The 17,895-nt window shown below is 40.2% G+C and overlaps 1 non-coding gene across 1 annotated transcript; it reads right to left on the minus strand.

Moving 5' to 3' along the window:
- Positions 1-17,511: 17,511 nt before the first annotated feature.
- Trnap-cgg (transfer RNA proline (anticodon CGG)) lies at positions 17,512-17,583 on the minus strand. The gene has a single exon. It is a non-coding gene; the product is annotated as a tRNA-Pro (tRNA).
- Between the last annotated feature and the right edge of the window lie 312 nt (positions 17,584-17,895).

The following is a 17,895-nucleotide window of genomic DNA, read 5'->3' on the forward strand; positions in this document are numbered from 1 at the left end:
CCTCTTAATATGGTATTGTACACTTTTATAACTGTATCTAACGTTTTGTGACCTATAAAATTACTTTTAACAGTGCCTTTTGATTTGGAAGGTTATGAAGACGGGTTAAATAAAAAAAGCGTAAAATTGCAACATTAGTACAATAAAAAACCCGGGAAAATATGAGTAGAACGCACATTGCGTATAGAAAGTCAGGATAAAAAACTTGATCTAGTGGAACAATTAGAAATAGTGTTAGACAAAGAAAAGTCTTCTGAAAACTTGTTGAATTAACGGATTTAATAGCCAACGTTTTTTCAGTAACTTTAAAAGTTTCTTTTCCTAAATGAAACAATTATTTAATGGCATACTGTCACATTTGACATATTCAGAAATATTTGATTTATAAATGACATGTCTGCATAATTAGTAATATAACAGATTTATATCCTCGTTGAAATAGTAACAGGTGCGTATTTGTGAAAATACAACAACATCATTACATTTAAAAATCTTTAACTCGTTTTGACTTTTGTGTACAAATGTGCTGTGGAATGGAAAACGTATAGTGTACATAAACATTTCCTCATACTATGTTTCAAAACCATGAATCTACTGCTGGAAACATCAATAAGTTATTTTTCGCGTTGTCTTAGTTTTCGTACAGTTATATTTACAATGTAACACTTTATATTAAAACAATGTAATTCTACCAAGACTAGAATTGACCTAAATCCTAAAGAAAAGAAAATGTACACTGTCAAAGCATTTGAAGATGAGCCCCCCAGAGCTCAAAATGCATCGCATATTGAAATAAAATCCATATTATGGCTGAAGGCGGTTGTTCCTTATCATACTAAAGTTATTAAAGATCGTTGATATAAATAGATACACTCTGCATATACAGTTACTAATGAAATGTGCTTTCCAAACATGTACCAAAGTTATCCACATTCAAAAAAAGTTGATGAGTAGATAACTATAAAATGTTTAGGGTAAAGTTAATTGTGGTCCATCTAGAGAAAATTAGTCATTGGGGAACTGTACATCTGAAAGTTCACCAATTGAGGTACATCACAAATGGGGATTTCGGAATCGTACCCCTTCTTGAAGAAATATCTGCGAACGTCCACAGGTACTGTAATGCTCAATATGACCCTACTGTGTGACAGTTGTCTCGGCCGCAGTTGTGAATTTGTTGAGAGGTATCTCTACAGTGTCTGGGTGTGTTTGAATAAATGTATTCAGTACTTACATTCATTTCCTGTTTACAAGTTCCTGGGTGGTCCCAGGTTACGCCGTATCGAGTGTACTCTGCGACATCAGAGGGTGAGGGATTCAGTTATTAAGTTTTCCGGTATCTCACGAGGCGTTGAGTACAACTAGAGTTGCACTCTACCAAAACTCCGGTTCAGTAGTTTTGATACAGTACATAATTACTTGTAAATGATAGGATTTCCGGTAGTATTGGCAATATTGGTAGGGACAGAAACATAAACGAATGTGAGAGAGGGGAACTGGGAGCGGATAACTTCTCTTTGTTATTTTTTGTTTCTTTGTTTTTTTTGTTTGCTTGTTTGGTTGTTTGTTTTACACATAATCCATATTTTATATCCTTACAAAATATAAATTTCATTTTGTGACTAATAAAAATTAATTGATCGCATAACTTCAGAGCGTCTATGTAACCAGAGTGATTACTTTTGATGCAAGCATAGCTTACACGCACAAAAATAAAAGTATCTGTAATGATTGCTGTTGTTTTGCACTCATCAGAAAGTTCATCATGATGAAAGGCAAGCGTTTCCTGTTTTTGTTGATAATGCCAAAATTGTTAACGAATAAGAAGAAACATTTTTATATAACTTAGACAAAGCATTGAATCGATGTTTGATATATTTTTCTTCTGCTTTTTTTTTATTTTACCTTTTTTGAGAAATTGCGTTTTCTAGTCCTACATGACAAAATTATATTGTTTTCTTTTTTTCTTTTGCTACTGCATCCCTCTGTCCCATATTACAAATCAACAATTTTCGAATGAAATCTGAAGTAAACATTGATAATTTCAGTTTTTCTATAAATACAGTTTCTTTTTAAGCCACAGACAGGAGGATAACTATGTAAAACCAAAATGTTCTGTACATAACGTGGCCCTTCACATATCCTTTCTCTGTTTCGAGACACTTCACTGCTTCCGGTTTCTAGGGGAATCCCGTAAGACAGTGGTCACATACGTAAAGAAAGCAATCGTTATGAGGAGGTAAGGCCCGATAGGTATGCAACACACCTAACATACAGATAACGCGGGTACCACCTTAACTGTCCAAAGCAACTATGAAAACTACCACAGTCTACACGTTCTTGTAGTAGTCTACGATAGACCGCAGAAGTCTTACAACTCTAGGTAGCGGGATTACCGAGACTATCACGTAATCTAAGCATTACTTATTGTGTGACACCTCTGGGTACCGGAGAGCGTGCAGATGATAATTGCGAGTTAATGCGCTGTTTCTTAGCTGGCTGGTGCGTGGTGCGCATCGTGTTTCTGATGATCTGCAATAGCCTACAGCAGGGGTTTCCAAACTACAGCTCTTGGGTCAACACTGGCCTGTGAACACCATCAATCCGGCCCGAGGTAACGGGTTAGGTATGTGTGGTATCCGCCCCACCTGTTTTTTTTTTTTTTAATTAAAATCGATCCTTACTTATCGTGCAGATCCAATAACACAATGAGAAGAAGAAAATGGAAGAAATTGCCTCACCTAACGAACGACGTTTCGCATAAACGGTCTGTTCAATCATATTTTCTTCAGTCATCGATAACCATTTCAAGAAGCACTTTCTGGCCTGGACCCATCTCGTGGACCACTATGATTGAAAGTTGAGTCACACTTCTCCTATAAACTACTTCTCTGTAAAGTAGAAGCTCCGACAGTGCTGCATTCAGTCAGCCGTCCCTATCGCAATGCACCTCACACGGCAGTTGCTAATATCATTAACCACTGACATATAATGTAATTGAACATTTTAACTGTAAATGATTATATAAGATTTCCTGAAATTTACCCTACTTAAGTGACGTATATAGCCTAGTCACAAAATGAAGTTTAGCATTTAATTATGGTAAAAGGGATTTATGTAACTGTAACTTCCCAATTACAATTATTTGCAGCTGTCGATAAAGTTTGCTAGTTGAAAGTATCAGCAGCGATTTTAAATACTCATCTGTTAGTTTACATCTCTAAAACATTTTTGTTATATTTCATTTTGAGGCAAAATTTTTTCCACCGATATATGTAGTGCCGAAGCCAGAGAAAATCCACGATTTATGCAACTGATGATACTGTGTGTGTGGAAGAATAGTATAAAATTCAAGCAATGATGAATTTAAATAGTCATCTTTATCAAAATCGTTACATTGTAAATCAACCATTTCCATTTGAAGTTATGGGGCAAGAGTTTTTATAGTAGCTTTTAAAGCATTTTGAATAATTTGATATCTTCTGCAGTTGAGTCAAAATCTGAAATTCGAGACTCAAAAATTATTTTTAAAACATCCAAAGCTTGAATTGCGAAATCTACCGGAAATAGCGTCTCTGATTGCTAACAGAATGTTTGGCGTGCATTAAAATGCGTGAAACATTTTTTGTTAAGCGGAGACTGGAACAAAACAACTTTTGTGTAAGGGATTTAATACGAGTGTACAAATCAGGGAGCAGCTGGTTTTCTCTTTATAATTTTAAATTAAGATCCTTCATATGTTTAGTTTAATTTGTATAAAATGATAACTTACATAACCATTCATTCGTTTTGTAACTCGGCCAGAGGACGATTCCTTTCATTCAAGAAAGTTTCGATTGTTGTTCTCAACTCAAGAAATCGCGCCAGAGACTTTCCACAGCTAAGCCAGTGTACTGATATATAATTCTCTTCAGTCCCTTCAATAAACTCGCGGAATTGACGATGTTTGAATGTATGTGAACTTACATAATTAACAGCTGACATTGCGGGCTTCCAAACGTCTGAGCCGGAGGAAGTGGCCAAGCAGATCTAGGTGCTACAGTCTGGAACCGTGTGACCGCAACGGTCGCAGGTTCGAATCCTGCCTCGGGCATGGATGTGTGTGATGTCCTTAGGTTAGTTAGGTTTCAGTAGTTCTAAGTTCTAGGGGACTGATGATCTCAGAAGATTAGTCCCATAGTGCTCAGAGCCATTTGAACCAAACGTCTGACATATCCAAGCATTTTGCGCACAAAGACTGTTGATGAGTGATCCAATGTACGATTAATGGTTTTGATCCACAGTTAGTTTCTACCGCCTTTGGCACAAGAGGAATGACACCTTTATTTTTTCGAAACGTGTTTTTGCTACCATCATCGATAGTGATAAACATTTCCACTGAAGATTGGATTATGTACAGCATTTTCTACTTATTTAAAAATTTTCTCCCAACGCCGTGCCGTGAATTCTGATCGTTATTGTTGTGGTCTTCAGTCCAGAAACTGGTTTGATGCAGCTCTCCATGCTACCCCACCCTGTGCAAGCTTCTTCATCTCCAAATATCTACTGCAACCTAGATACTTCTGAATCTGCTTAGTGTATTCATCTCTTTGTCTCCCTCTACGATTTTTACCCTCCTAGCTGCCCTCCAATACTAAATTGGTGATCCCTTGATGCCTCAGAACATATCCTGCCAACCGATCCCTTCTTCTAGTCAAGTTTTACTACAAATTCCTCTTCTCCCCAATACTATTCAGTACCTCCTCATTAGTTACGTGATCTAGCCATCTAATCTTGAACATTCTTCTGTAGCACCACATTCTGAATGCCTCTATTCTCTTCTTGTCTAAACTCTATCTTCCATGTTTCACTTTCACACATGGTTACATTCCATACAAATACTTTCAGGAAAAAACTTCATGACACTTAAATCTATAGTCGATGTTAAAAAATTTCTCTTCCTAAGAAACGCCTTTCTTGCCATTGCCAGTCTACATGTTATATCCTCTCCACTTCCGCCATCATCAGTTATTTTGCTCCCCAAATAGCAAAACTCATCTACTACTTTAAGTGTCTCGTTTCCTGATCTAATTCCCTAAGCATCACCTGATTTAATTCGACTACAGTCCATTTCCTTGTCTTGCTTTTGTTGATGTTCATCTTATATCCTCTTTTCAAGACACTGACCATTCTTTTCAACTGCTCTTTCAGGCCCTGTGCTGTCTCTGACAGAACTTCAATGTCATCGGCAAACCTCCAACTTTTATTTCTTCTCCGTGGATTTTAATTCCTACTCCAAATTTTTCTTTTTTCCCTTACCGCTTGCTCAACGTATAGATTGAATAACACTGGGGAGAGGCTAGAACCCTGTCTTACTTCATCCCCAACCACTGCTTCCCTTTCATGCCCATCGGCTCTTATTATTGCCGTCTGGTTTCTCTACAAATTGTAAATAGTTTTTCCTTCCCTGTGTTTGACCACTGCAACCTTAAGAATTTGAAAGACAGTATTCCAGTCAACATAGTCAAAAGCTTCCTCTAAGTCTACAGATGCTAGAAATGTAGGTTTGCCTTCCCTTAATCTATCTTTCAAGATAAGTCGTAGGGTCAGTATTGCCGCACGTGTTTCAACATTTCTATTTAATCCAAACTCATATTCCCCAAGGTCAGCTTCTGCCAGTTTTTCCATTCGTCTGTAAAGTATTTGTGTTAGTATTTTGCAACCACGATTTATTAAGCTGATAGTTTGGTAATTTTCACACCTACCAGCACCTGCTTTGTTTGGGATTGGAATTATAATATTCTTCTTGAAGCCTGAGGGTATTTCGGCTGTTTCGTACAGCTTGCTCACCAGATCGTAGGGTTTTGTCAGGGCTGGCTCTCCCATTTCTATCAATAGTTCTAATAGAATGTTGTCTACTCCCGGGGTCTTGTTTCGACTCAGGTCTTTCAGTGCTCTGTCATACTCTTCACGCAGTATTACATCTCCCATTTCATCTACGTCCTCTTCCATTTTCATAGCACTCCCCTCCAGTACATCGCCCTTGTGTAGATCCTCTATACACTCCTTCCACCTTTCTGCTTTACCTTCTTTGCTTAGAACTGGTTTTCCATCTGAGCTCTTGATATTCATACAAGTGGCTCTCTTTTCTCCAAAGGTCTCTTTAATTTTCCTTACACCTAGTGATACACTGTGTGATCAGAAGTATCCGGACACCTGACTGAAAACGACTTACAAGTTGGTGACGCCCTCCATCGATAATGCTGGAATTCAGTATGGTGTTGACCCACCCTTAGCCTTGATGACAGCTTCCACTCTAGCAGGCATACGTTCAATGAGGTGCTGGAAGGTTTCTTGGGGAATGGCAGCCCATTCTTCACGGAGTGCCGCACTGCGGAGAGGTATCGATGTCGGTCGGTGAGGCCTGGCACGAAGTCGGCTTTTCAAAACATCCCAAAGGTGTTCTAAACGATTCATGTCAGGACTCTGTGCAGGCCGGTCCATTACAGGGATGTTATGGTCGTGTAACAACTCCGTCTTTAACTATCGGCGGTCTCTGTCAGTCAGCAGACTAGATCGGCCTGTACGCTTTTGTGCTGTACGTGTCTCTTCACGTTTCCACTCCACTATCACATCAGAAACAGTGGACCTAGGGATTTTTAGGTTTGTGGAAATCTCGCGTACAGTCGTAGGACACAGTGACACCCAATCACCTGACAACGTTCGAAGTCCATGAGTTCCGCGGAGCGCACCATTCTGCTCTTCCACAATGTCTAATGACTACATCCGTGTGGAGTGGCCGCGCGGCTTGAGGCGCCTAGTCACGGATTGCGCGCCCCCAAGTTACGTTGAGTGAATCATTTATAAACAAAAGACATTTTGTTGGCTTGAGCACTTTTCACACCATAAGGAAATATTGGGTACTCTGCTTTGGGGCCCTACCTATAAGCTGAGCAGAACTTCACGAGATTTCACCAGGGGGAGTGGCATCGTCACAAACACTATACGTAACACAGCACTTGTTACTCTGCTTTTATCACTGTCCTATGTGTTGAGCTGGTCGTCACACGCAGTTACGACGTTTGATGCAAGGGAAGAGTGACATCGACGCCGCCGGAGACAGGAAGATCTAGGAGCTGTTGTTACGCCCACAAAGAATCGCCGCATTCCGCCGTACGGTTCGTCGGTGGCACGTTCCGTTATGTTGACAAGTGCCGGATGCCAGTCAGCTGTTCGTGACGTCGGCCACCTCCTCCTCCACCAAACCGTAGCGCGTCGGGCGTCGAAGGTCATTGGCAGGCAGGCATGAAAACAATAACATTACGGCAGCGTGAGGTAACAAAAGACTAAGGCGCTGCGCGCTTAGCTGTGCACTGTTGCCTGCTTCCAGAAAACCAAAACACACGCTACAAGCGTCGCTCCGTTGTCCACTGCTGCGCCTGTCACAAGGACATAAGAGAGAGTCACAGGATATCAAACACAGAGAATAAAATGCACTCACTGCAGCTACCGACTACAGTCTTCAACATCTCACAATAGCTACCCACTATTGTCCAAAGGTTTGTCCATCAGTAACATAGCATATTTATAACTAAACACGGTTCACTAATTGACACTTCCTTGTGATAGTTCAGGACACTTATACAACTTAATGTTCTCGAAATGTTGTAGGCTATGATATTTGCCAGATTTAATCACTTCTACCTCCACTGATTTCTAATCTTGAATAGTCCTTTGTAATAATGATTCAACTTTTTAATCTTCTCATTCACACTAGATGACTTCGTGTGTGTCCGAATTAGGATCAGATCTCCAACCTTGTACGTGATAGGTTTCACTATTTTATCGTGGGCTTGCTTCCTTTCTTCTGCTTTCGTCAAGTTCACTGACGTCTGAATCTTGATTCGAATACCAGTCAGAGCACCTTCATCATTATACTTGTCTCGCAGAGCAGGATCTTCCTCAGAATCATCATAAGTCGCCAGTTCCTTTTCTCATCGGCAACGCATTAGTCTCATCTTCACGCACGCAGCGCCCTTATTTTCTTCATTAATAAATCCTTTAAACATTATCTTCTTCTCGACATTATTTATTCTCGTCCGCAGACAACCATTTTCAAATTCAATACTGCACCTCATTTCAGTCAACCAATCGATTCCAAGAACTAATCCGACATTAAGAGATCCAACAATTAATACGCTCTGCTCATTCTCGTCTTCATTGATTCTAAACTTCAATAGAACTTGACCTTTAATGGGTTTGATTCTATTACCTACAGCACTGACAATACGCACGCCGTTCACGGGGAATGTTGGAAATGCCACCAGATTATTTACTTGTGAAAACAGATTTTCTGAAATTGCACTGAGGTCAGTAGTGCATCCACAATAATTCCGCATACCTCCACCTCTACAAAAGGCATTAAGATTTCTTGATCATTCTTTTCATCCTCTCGATACAAATCGTCTTTAATATCATCTACTCGTTCACACTTGATTGCATTAATCGCTACATCCGATCCATTTCTTGTAACTTGAGTTTCGGAGCGGGTCGTCTTCGAAACTTAGTTTACCGTTTCACGTTCCTGTGGATTACGTTCTGGGCTCCTTTCTTGTTCCGGCGATCGTTGTTGTCTTCTGTTTTCTTCATACTATGATTGATCTGAGTACTGACTGTAATTAAATCTGTTCGGTGCGTCATACTCATTTCTTCTTTGTTTTCCGTCCCCTCTTCTATCAAATCTGCTTGGTCTTCCATTAGTCATAAATTCTTGTCGCGGTGGTCCATTACCACACCATTGACGATCGTCATTATTTCTCTCGCGCTGTTCGAGTTCATGGTTAACTACATCAATTCTATCGATCATTAGGCAGGTCTGCTCCATGTTCAATTTTGGAGTGAGTGCTAACTTTTCACGTAACGCGAAAGGTTGCTTCTGTATCAAAATTAACATCAATTCCTCTTCCTTGACCGGATCATTAAGATAGGCATTGTCGTTCCAAAATTTCTGCATATATTCACGCATTGTTCCATAATGTCTTGCGTAGTTCGGCGGTGTAAGAATCTTTGATTTTACTTCCCATTGTTTTTCTCGCGACCAAAATTTACTCAGGAATGCAGATTCAAATTCTTTGCGCTGTGAATAATTTTCTGAAACACTGATGCCCCAGATATGTGCTTCGCCTTTCATGTGGCTAATGCACGTATCAATTTTCGCACGTTCCGTATAATGTCTTGGAAATGCGTGTTTAAATTGCTTAATAAAGGCAACTGCATGGATACCTTGCTTCGGATCGTAATCTTGAAAGTTGCGTACGCTCAATCCATTATCTACAATAACTTGAGGTACGTTAACCATACTGTTATCAACTTCGAGTAACGCTGCATTGATTTCCTGACGTATAAGGTCTTTATTGACATTGTTCAAACCATTTTCGGATGACATTACCTTTTGGCGAATTTTGCCTACTTCGGTACTCAGTTCAGTACATTGCATCTGTATGCCTTGAACTAACTTAACAATTGGTTCTTTGTTGCCTTTACATGTACTCTTAATTTTAAAAATTTCATCGTTTTGAGCCTTAACTGTTTCTTGAACTTTGTTAATTAACGTGCTCGATTGTTTACCTTGTTCATTAACTTTTGTGTTAAGATCTTGCATTTTATTTTCAAGTTCTTCATGTTTGGTATCACATTCCTTTTGGAGCTCCTTATGTTTCTGATTAAGTGAATTAGTGAGCTCAGTTCGCGAGTTAACCATTGCATTTCACAAATTCTTTATTTCTTCATTGGCCTTCCTACTTTCCTGTTTGATTTCTCTCAACATCTGCACTATCAAATCGTTAGTGCTAACACTCGTTCCCGTTTGTTGACTACTCACTGGTGTTGAACTAGGCGTCGTTGAATCGAAACTAACTACACCACTATCTTCCATTACGTTAAGTGTGGTATTCTCAAGTCCAAACTCGCATTCTACATTGACTAAAGCATTAACTTGTCCCTCCTCATTAATAATTTCACTGTTGTTTTGCGTTGTGTCCGCCATGTTAACAATGTTCACAAAAATCACTGTCCGTTAATAATTAGTTCCAACACTTAATTTAAAAGATCATATTATAAATATCACAGTCTCTAACATAGTTCAGCGGTCCTTTCCTAATTTCTTCTGTGCAGCGTGGAAAACAATTAGAAACAAAGCGCCGCGTTCACAATTAGCTGCAACACTCACTGTTTGTTGTGCCGTCTTCTCCGACGATCCGAAGATTGCGAAGGAATCAACGTCCGACACACGCGTCGCCAAATATAAGCTCCCGTCTCCTTGGAGATTATATGGGTTAATTAATGATTATTACGTTACAATCCTCTTGTTGCAGTTGACCGTGTATATCGAGACTTCATTCATTGTTAAATGCAATGGTGTGGTACTAACTGATGGAGACGCATTAAGAACTGGTAGAATTTAATTTATTACCTTTATCACACGCACAAACATAAACACACTATTATTCAAACTGTGTGCCACTACTATTAAACATAGAGGTAAATCCTTCGCTATGCAACCGCCTTTGGCTCACGCAGCCCACACCTTCCACAGCCTCTCAACAACTGCCTCTGCTTGCGACTCTCTGCGCCACTGGGCATTGTCGCCCTCCAAAGAACAACCACTTACAGATACTACACACCAGTACCCTCACAAGACTGTTGCCCCTGCAACTACTGAAAAGGCTACCACCCCTCTTCTGGAACCACACGTTTGTCTGGCCTGTGAACAGATACCCCTCCGTTGTGGTTACACCTACGGTACGGCTGTCTACCGCTGAGGCACGCAGGCTTCCCCACCAGTGGCAAGGTCCATGTTTCATGAGTACTATGAAAGTCAAAATGCTCTTCGTACGCTTCATAATTTTTATTTGTCCTTCGAATGAAAACTAACACTTCTGCACTATCTGAAACATCTGAAACTTTCTGGCAGTTTATAACTGTGTGCCGGACCGAGATTCGAACTCGGGACTTTTACCTTTCGCGGGCAAGTGCTCTGCCATCTGAGCTACCCAAACACGACTCACGAGCCATCCTCACAGCTTCAGTTACGCCAGTACCTCGTCTCCTACCTTCCGTTGAGCACTGCCCGCGAAAGGCAAAGGTCCCGGCTTCTAGTCTCCGTCGGGCACTGAGTTTTAATCTACCAGGAAGTTTAATATCAGCGCACACTCTGCTGCAGAGTGAAAATCTCAATCTGAAACATCTTTTGGCTCATCCAGAACCACAGAGAACCACTCTGAGTGTCGATTTTTCGCATACAACTGAGTTAATATATTTTCAGCAACATTATTTACTTTTCGAGCCACAGTGTTTGCTGAGAAAGTGATATTTTTAAATAAATTATCCTTCTCTGGACACATTTCTTCAAATAATGGAATCATGCCATCCTTTATTAATTTGCCGTCAGTAAACGACGGACGGAAGCAACAAGGGATCGTGATAGAGCGTTACGAGGGGCATTAATTTGTAGCAACGTACAGGGTGGGCGAGATGTCTTCATACCCCTGTTACACCTGTATAATAAGTGTTATGCAGATATGTAGTTATGTTACTTCTTATCAATTGTTGGAATCGATCATTATAATTCGTGTTTACACAGTAGCAGTCGCAGTCGTGTTTTGATTTGAATCCATGGCAAACGTGAGCGGTCGTAGCCACCTTAGTGAGGAGCACTTAGTGACAAGAATGTGGGTGCACGAATGACAATACACAGGACAGAGAAATGAGACAGATTACGGAAGCATTCTACGTGTATTAAATAATGCTCCATCGTGAAAGTCAATTCGTCCGAACTGGAAAAGACGTCTTTTGCATTTGCCAATGTTAAAGACAGGCCGCAGTGTGGAAGGAAGAAGATACGAGAAGAGACATGTGCCGGAGTCTGTGTTTTGATTGAGTCATCTCCTATGAAGTCGAAACGCAAACGTGCTTCGGAATTCGGTATACCGAGGACAACCGTCCGAGATCACATGAAAAAAGACATACAGGTCAGACATTTTCGACCAACGATCGTAAACGAGTTATCAGATGCAGATCGGATTGAGCTCGTTTTAGAACATTGTACTTTGTTAACTCAATTTACCAATGTAGAACCGTGCAAAATTATATTTTCAGATGAATGTGCCATTATCAAAGCTCATGTGCTTGGAAATATTGTCGTTTGGGCCAGAGAGACTCAGTACAAAATCGGGTCAGAAAGAACCCGCCTCACGTAATGATATGGGAGGCGATGACATCACATCTGCTTGGACTGTGCTTCTTTTAAGGCGCTTTGAATGGTGCAGATTATTTACACATGTTACAAACACGGTTAATACCTCAGCTTCAGGAAAGGGGCCTCACAGAACGCATATGGTTTCAGCAAGACGGAGGGCCCCATCACTACACTCTTGCACTGCGCGAGTTCTTAAATGAACACTTTCCAGGACGGTGGATAGGTCGTGATTCACTAGTAACATCAGTTGCCTTGAAATAACCAGCAAGAAATCCTGACCTCACCACACCTGACAACTCGTTATGGGGAGTCATTGAAGCGCATATATTTGCACGTCGCTATGCTACAAACGAAGAACTGAACAATTCTGTTGAGTATGCATTTCGCACTATAATACCTCACATACTAATAAATTTGTCAAGAAGAACATGGGGGCTACAGAAACGTGCTTACGCAGGATGGGGAACATACCAATATATTGGGTACATAATACGTAAGTAAGTACTTGTGCTAACACAAATCATATCAATTAGATTTCGATACTATGGGGTACGGGGAGCATCTCGCCTACCCTGTGTATGAAAAGATATCAGGCCCACAGCTTAAAGTCAAACAATAAGCTTTTCACTGTGTGATGACTTCTGCAGTGCCACCCTTTGTCAACTCATAAAGATTGGTAGCATTGGTAAGCGTCACGAAATGTTCTGAATTGTACCAAGGAGTTCTAAGCATTACTAGGTAGACTATCAGGCCTCAAGAAAACTTAGACTATAGCTAGGTCTTGGCCCTTGGGACTTAGTGGAAGAGCCAGTGTGGCCCTTAGGCTAAAATGTTTGGGGACCTCTGGCCTAGAGGAATGCTCTCCACGGTGGGGGGAGGGGAGAGGGGGACGGGGCGTTCCTGGTCCATGGTAAATTTGTGGGGCGCTTAGGATCAAATGACGATCTCTCTCAGTCAGGTTACGAACTTTTCTGAACAAAGTTGATTCTTTAAGCTACGTTTACACTTAGGGATTTGTCGCGGAGATTTGTACACGGCACAAGTCGCGGAGAAAAGTATCTCGGCACTTGTATATCGCGACTTAGTCCAGGGAGATGTGCCCGGCACAAGTAGCCAGGTAGAGCGTTCTCACTGGCTGCATGTAGCGAGTCAGTTTCACGGAACATGGCGTCTGACGCAGAACTTTTATTTCTATGCGCTAGCGCTGTGAATCTAATTGTAAAACGGGAGAATAAAAATCGGATAAAGGAACGTAGATGGCGGATGCGTAATTTTCTCAGTAAACGGTGCAGTCATGGAGCTTAGAGTTCAGTGATGAGTGACCTAAAAGTTCAAGACGTACAGGGTTTCAAAAATTTTGCTCGTATGTCTACGACGGACTTTGAAGTATTACTAAATATGACTGCCCAATACTACACATTGAAGGACACAAATTTTCGAGATGCTGCAACCTGCTGATGAACAACTTTTCGTTACATTACGCTTTTTAGCTACTAGAGATTCGTATAACATGCATAGGATTTCCAAATCCAAAATCGGTCAAATAATCCCAAAAGTGTGTGCAGCTATAATAAAGGCACTTCAAGGTGAAATTAAGTTAGGAACTGTTATCTTTATCTATCTTGTATTTAAATGAAAATTTAAAATGAAGAAGCTGTTTCTACTTGACAACTTCAGTTTTCTGCTGAAAAAATACATACATTTTCGGACTGTCCCTCAAAGTTCAATTCAGTTACTTGACTCGTAAACTCAAATTGTTCTAGCTCTTCCATTTTCGCTTCGGAGATCACATCTTGTATCTTCTTTTGTAAAATTTTCACACGTTTATTGTTCCATATTTCTCTCAGTTGACATTCAACGTATTTTGAAAACGACATGAACTTGTCGTCCTTTTTCCCTAGAATGTGCTGGTTAGTGCGCTTGAGCACCTCGTATGCAGCATCTGTTGTGTTTAGATTATCGCTGATTATCTTAGCCTTCTTCCGCGGCTAACTTGAAGGCTCCGATTGTGTACTCGAGGTACTCTGTTCTTTTCTACTGGTACTCTGTTGCTCTTCCAGCGTTGTATCCTCTTCACAAAAAAAAAAAAAAAAAAATCTCCAGATTTTTTTGTTTATTTTTTTAGGTATCGAATTCTGATGCAAGTGGAAGGAAATTGCACGAGAATTTGAGATTCGCTGGAACTTTCCTCACTACATAGGGGCTTTACATGGTAAACACTTACAAATAGTTAATACTGCATATGCTGGAAGTACTTATTATAATAACTACAAACACACTTTCAGTATTGTTTTAATGGCATTAGTAAATGCCGACTACCAGTTTATTTATGCAGATGTGGGAGTGCAAGGACGTATATCAGATGCAGGTGTATTTAAACGTACAAGCTTCAACAAAGCCCTTCAAGCAGGTGCGCTGCATGTACCAGGGTCGGAATCTCTGTCTGGAAGAACAGTGTCTACACCATACGTAATTGTTGCTGACGATGCCTTTGTATTACAACAATACGTCATGAAGCCCTTCCCAGAGAGTCATAACAAAGGCAGCAAAGAAAGAATATATAATTACAGGCTCAGTAGATCCCGACGAGTTGTAGAAAATGCCTTTGGCATATTATCACCACTCTTTCGTGTTCTACGAAAACCGCTTCACCTCCATCCCCAGAAAGCAAGTATTCTAGCTTTGTGCTGCATTTATCTCCACAATTTCTTAGGGATAAATGGAGAAGCTCGCGTAATTTATTCGCCGCCAGGCAGTTTCGATTATGAAAAAATAGAACGAGGAAACCTGGGAGATGGAGAGACCACCCACCACTCACATCGCTGCCAAGGACGGGTAGAAATGTTGCCGAAGACGCGAAGCAAGTGAGGAATGAGTTTGCTGCATATTTTGTCACCGACGAAGGACGATTGGAGTGGCAATATTTGCTTATTTCAGTTATGAATATCAAATTCATAAAAAATGCTTTCTTTTTCCGTGCACAAATGTAAACAACACAATTACACTCCTGAATACTATATAAATAAATATTTTTGATAGAAATAATGAAGAAAAATGCTATAACTTACCTCAAATGTGATTAATCTCGTTCTTGGTTTGTTTATATCCTTTAGGAAGAGCAACGATTCGAAGGCATACCATTTTCATAAGTAAATCTCTTCTCTTCCAGAACCTGATTTCTTCGAAGAAACACATTTATTGAATTCCGTGAGGAATTGTGTTGTGACCTCAGGTTATGTAATGTACTGTTCATCTCCTTATCGGAAACTTCGAATGAACACGCAAGCCCATGAATTGCATCTCGTTCAGCGTTTCTGTATTTGTAATCGGGGGATGTGGGATCCCACAACGAATACCTTTCGCGAAATTCTTCAGTAACTTTCAGAGTATTATTTAGCGTCCATTCCATCTTTGCATACTGATATTTAAGGACTGACACAGAGTACTACAAAAACTTAACCTTGTACACACAATTGATTTCTTCTACCCAAGATGCAACGCAACGAGTCTGCCTGTGAACTGTCCATGCGCAGTAGGAAATGTATCTGCGGTTTGTGCCGTGTTTTCAGTCAGTGAGCGAATACAGGCGCATGTGCCAGAACAGAGTGTTTCTCGGAATACTGGCGACTATGTTGCAGGAACTTGCAGTTTGTGCCACATCTCATCGGCTACATGTGCCGGTCACAAAACTCCGCGGCAAATCCCTAAGCGTAAACGTAGCTTTAAGAAGGAATTTATTGAAATAGCACAAAGATATAGCTTATTCAACTGATTTATGTACAGTAAAATTAAAGAAATGAAATTACAGCTACATGGAGATAATTTGATGAGAAACAAAAGGATTTGTTTCTTACCATGTAAAACAAAAACGAAAAAACAAAAAAAAGTAAAGTTGAGTCGAAGGCGATTCTATCATTTTCCTAATCTTTCCTTCGAAGAAACAAATAATTATGATATTCTGATGTATTGTTTACTTTTGAAAGTAGTTGTAGAGGATTTTACCAACACGTTCATTCCAGATTAGGTGCTAGAACCTATTTCAAAACCAAAAACACTAGAATATCATCACAGAAAATCGTCATAAAATGAAGGACTGAATTATAAATTTAGAAAATGGATCTAAAGAGCTTTGGCTTCAAAACTCAAAGTCCAGTGTTATATCTAGCTTCATACGATGCAGCAAAGAAGTTTTTCATTGCGTTCCCATAATGATATTTAACCGAAAGAGGATTTAGTGTAGTCAGTAATTTGCTGATAAAGAAAAGAATCAGGTTGTCAGTAGTGGAACATGGCGATTGGAGATCGATGTTGCCAAATATGACACAAAATATCGAAAAATTCATGTCACTGCATCAAGCTCTGGCCTCTCACTAATAAAAGTATATTAAACGTTTAATAATATATGTTTGTTAACTTTCTTGTGTACAGCAACAATATTTTTAACATCTTTCAATAAAGTTATTTAAAAATTTGCCCCATTTCATAATTTACATAATATCGTACACCTAAAAGAACGCCATCGTATCAATGTAGGAAAACTTGTGATAGGACATGAAGAAACTGGAAAACATCGAGAACGTAAGTCTGAGTTCTTTTTTTTCTGCAGAATAGGCGTGAGATCAAGAAAGGCTGGAAGCTATGGTCTACACTCTGGAGGATCCGACAGACAACGCGCGTAGCCGGGATCCGTTTCACACTGCTCATCAACAGACTAACGGTATTATCGAGAGATGCATTCAATTACAGTTACTTGCATATACACTTCTGCGTGGCGATGACACAAAATGCAAAATGTACACGCCTTTATACTAGTGGATATACTAGACATCATCGGGTGGCACTTTTTACTACAGGACTTTTCACAGCTATTAAATAAATTCAGGTCATTGTCGTAAGCAGTTAAATTGGTTGCCAGTGCTTTCCTGTTTGTCAGACACACACATCATTATAGAGCGTGAAACAGAATTACAAATCGCACATCAGCAAGACTTTTTCAGTAGTTACTCATACCACATCAGAAAGTAATTGCGGGATAGAATAAATGAAAACAAAACAGTGATACGAAAAAAAAAAGAAATTCGTATGTTTGAAAGATAACGAAACTATATCTGTTCTATAGATCATCTACGATCCGCCAAGGTGGGCTCATTAAGTCAATATTGAAAATGAAAGACAAAATTTATCACTGATGCCAAGTTAAAAGGGATGGGGGAGAGAGAATTTTTCCTATCTCTGCAAATATTTTCAATAGAATGCAGGTACAGTACAAAATGTATGGGCTCGTCCGGGATTTGAACCCGGGACCTCTCGCACCCGAAGCGAGAATCATACCCCTAGACCAACGAGCCACTCGCAAGCTTGTCTGATGACGGAAAATGACATCACAAAACCCAGCGGCGCAGAAAACTGCGGGGGCGTGACTTGCTGAGCCATTACTTTCCTTTCTTTCACCTCGCCTCACGGCCTGCGCTGTCTTCCGTTCATACAGCTGACGTATGAACTTACCTGAGTATGGCTCTGTCGTAACGAAGTGTCACACGGGTAATTCCGTGGAAGTTACAAATTTTCAGGGATGATGGATACCTTGATACGTTCACCCCTGAACGTATCAAGGTGGGAAAAGGGGCCCCCGTCCGAGAACGACCGAGTCAAAAGTTACA

The sequence above is a fragment of the Schistocerca nitens genome, chromosome 2 (assembly GCF_023898315.1).
Source record: "Schistocerca nitens isolate TAMUIC-IGC-003100 chromosome 2, iqSchNite1.1, whole genome shotgun sequence".
NCBI classification, from domain to species: Eukaryota; Metazoa; Arthropoda; class Insecta; order Orthoptera; family Acrididae; genus Schistocerca; species Schistocerca nitens.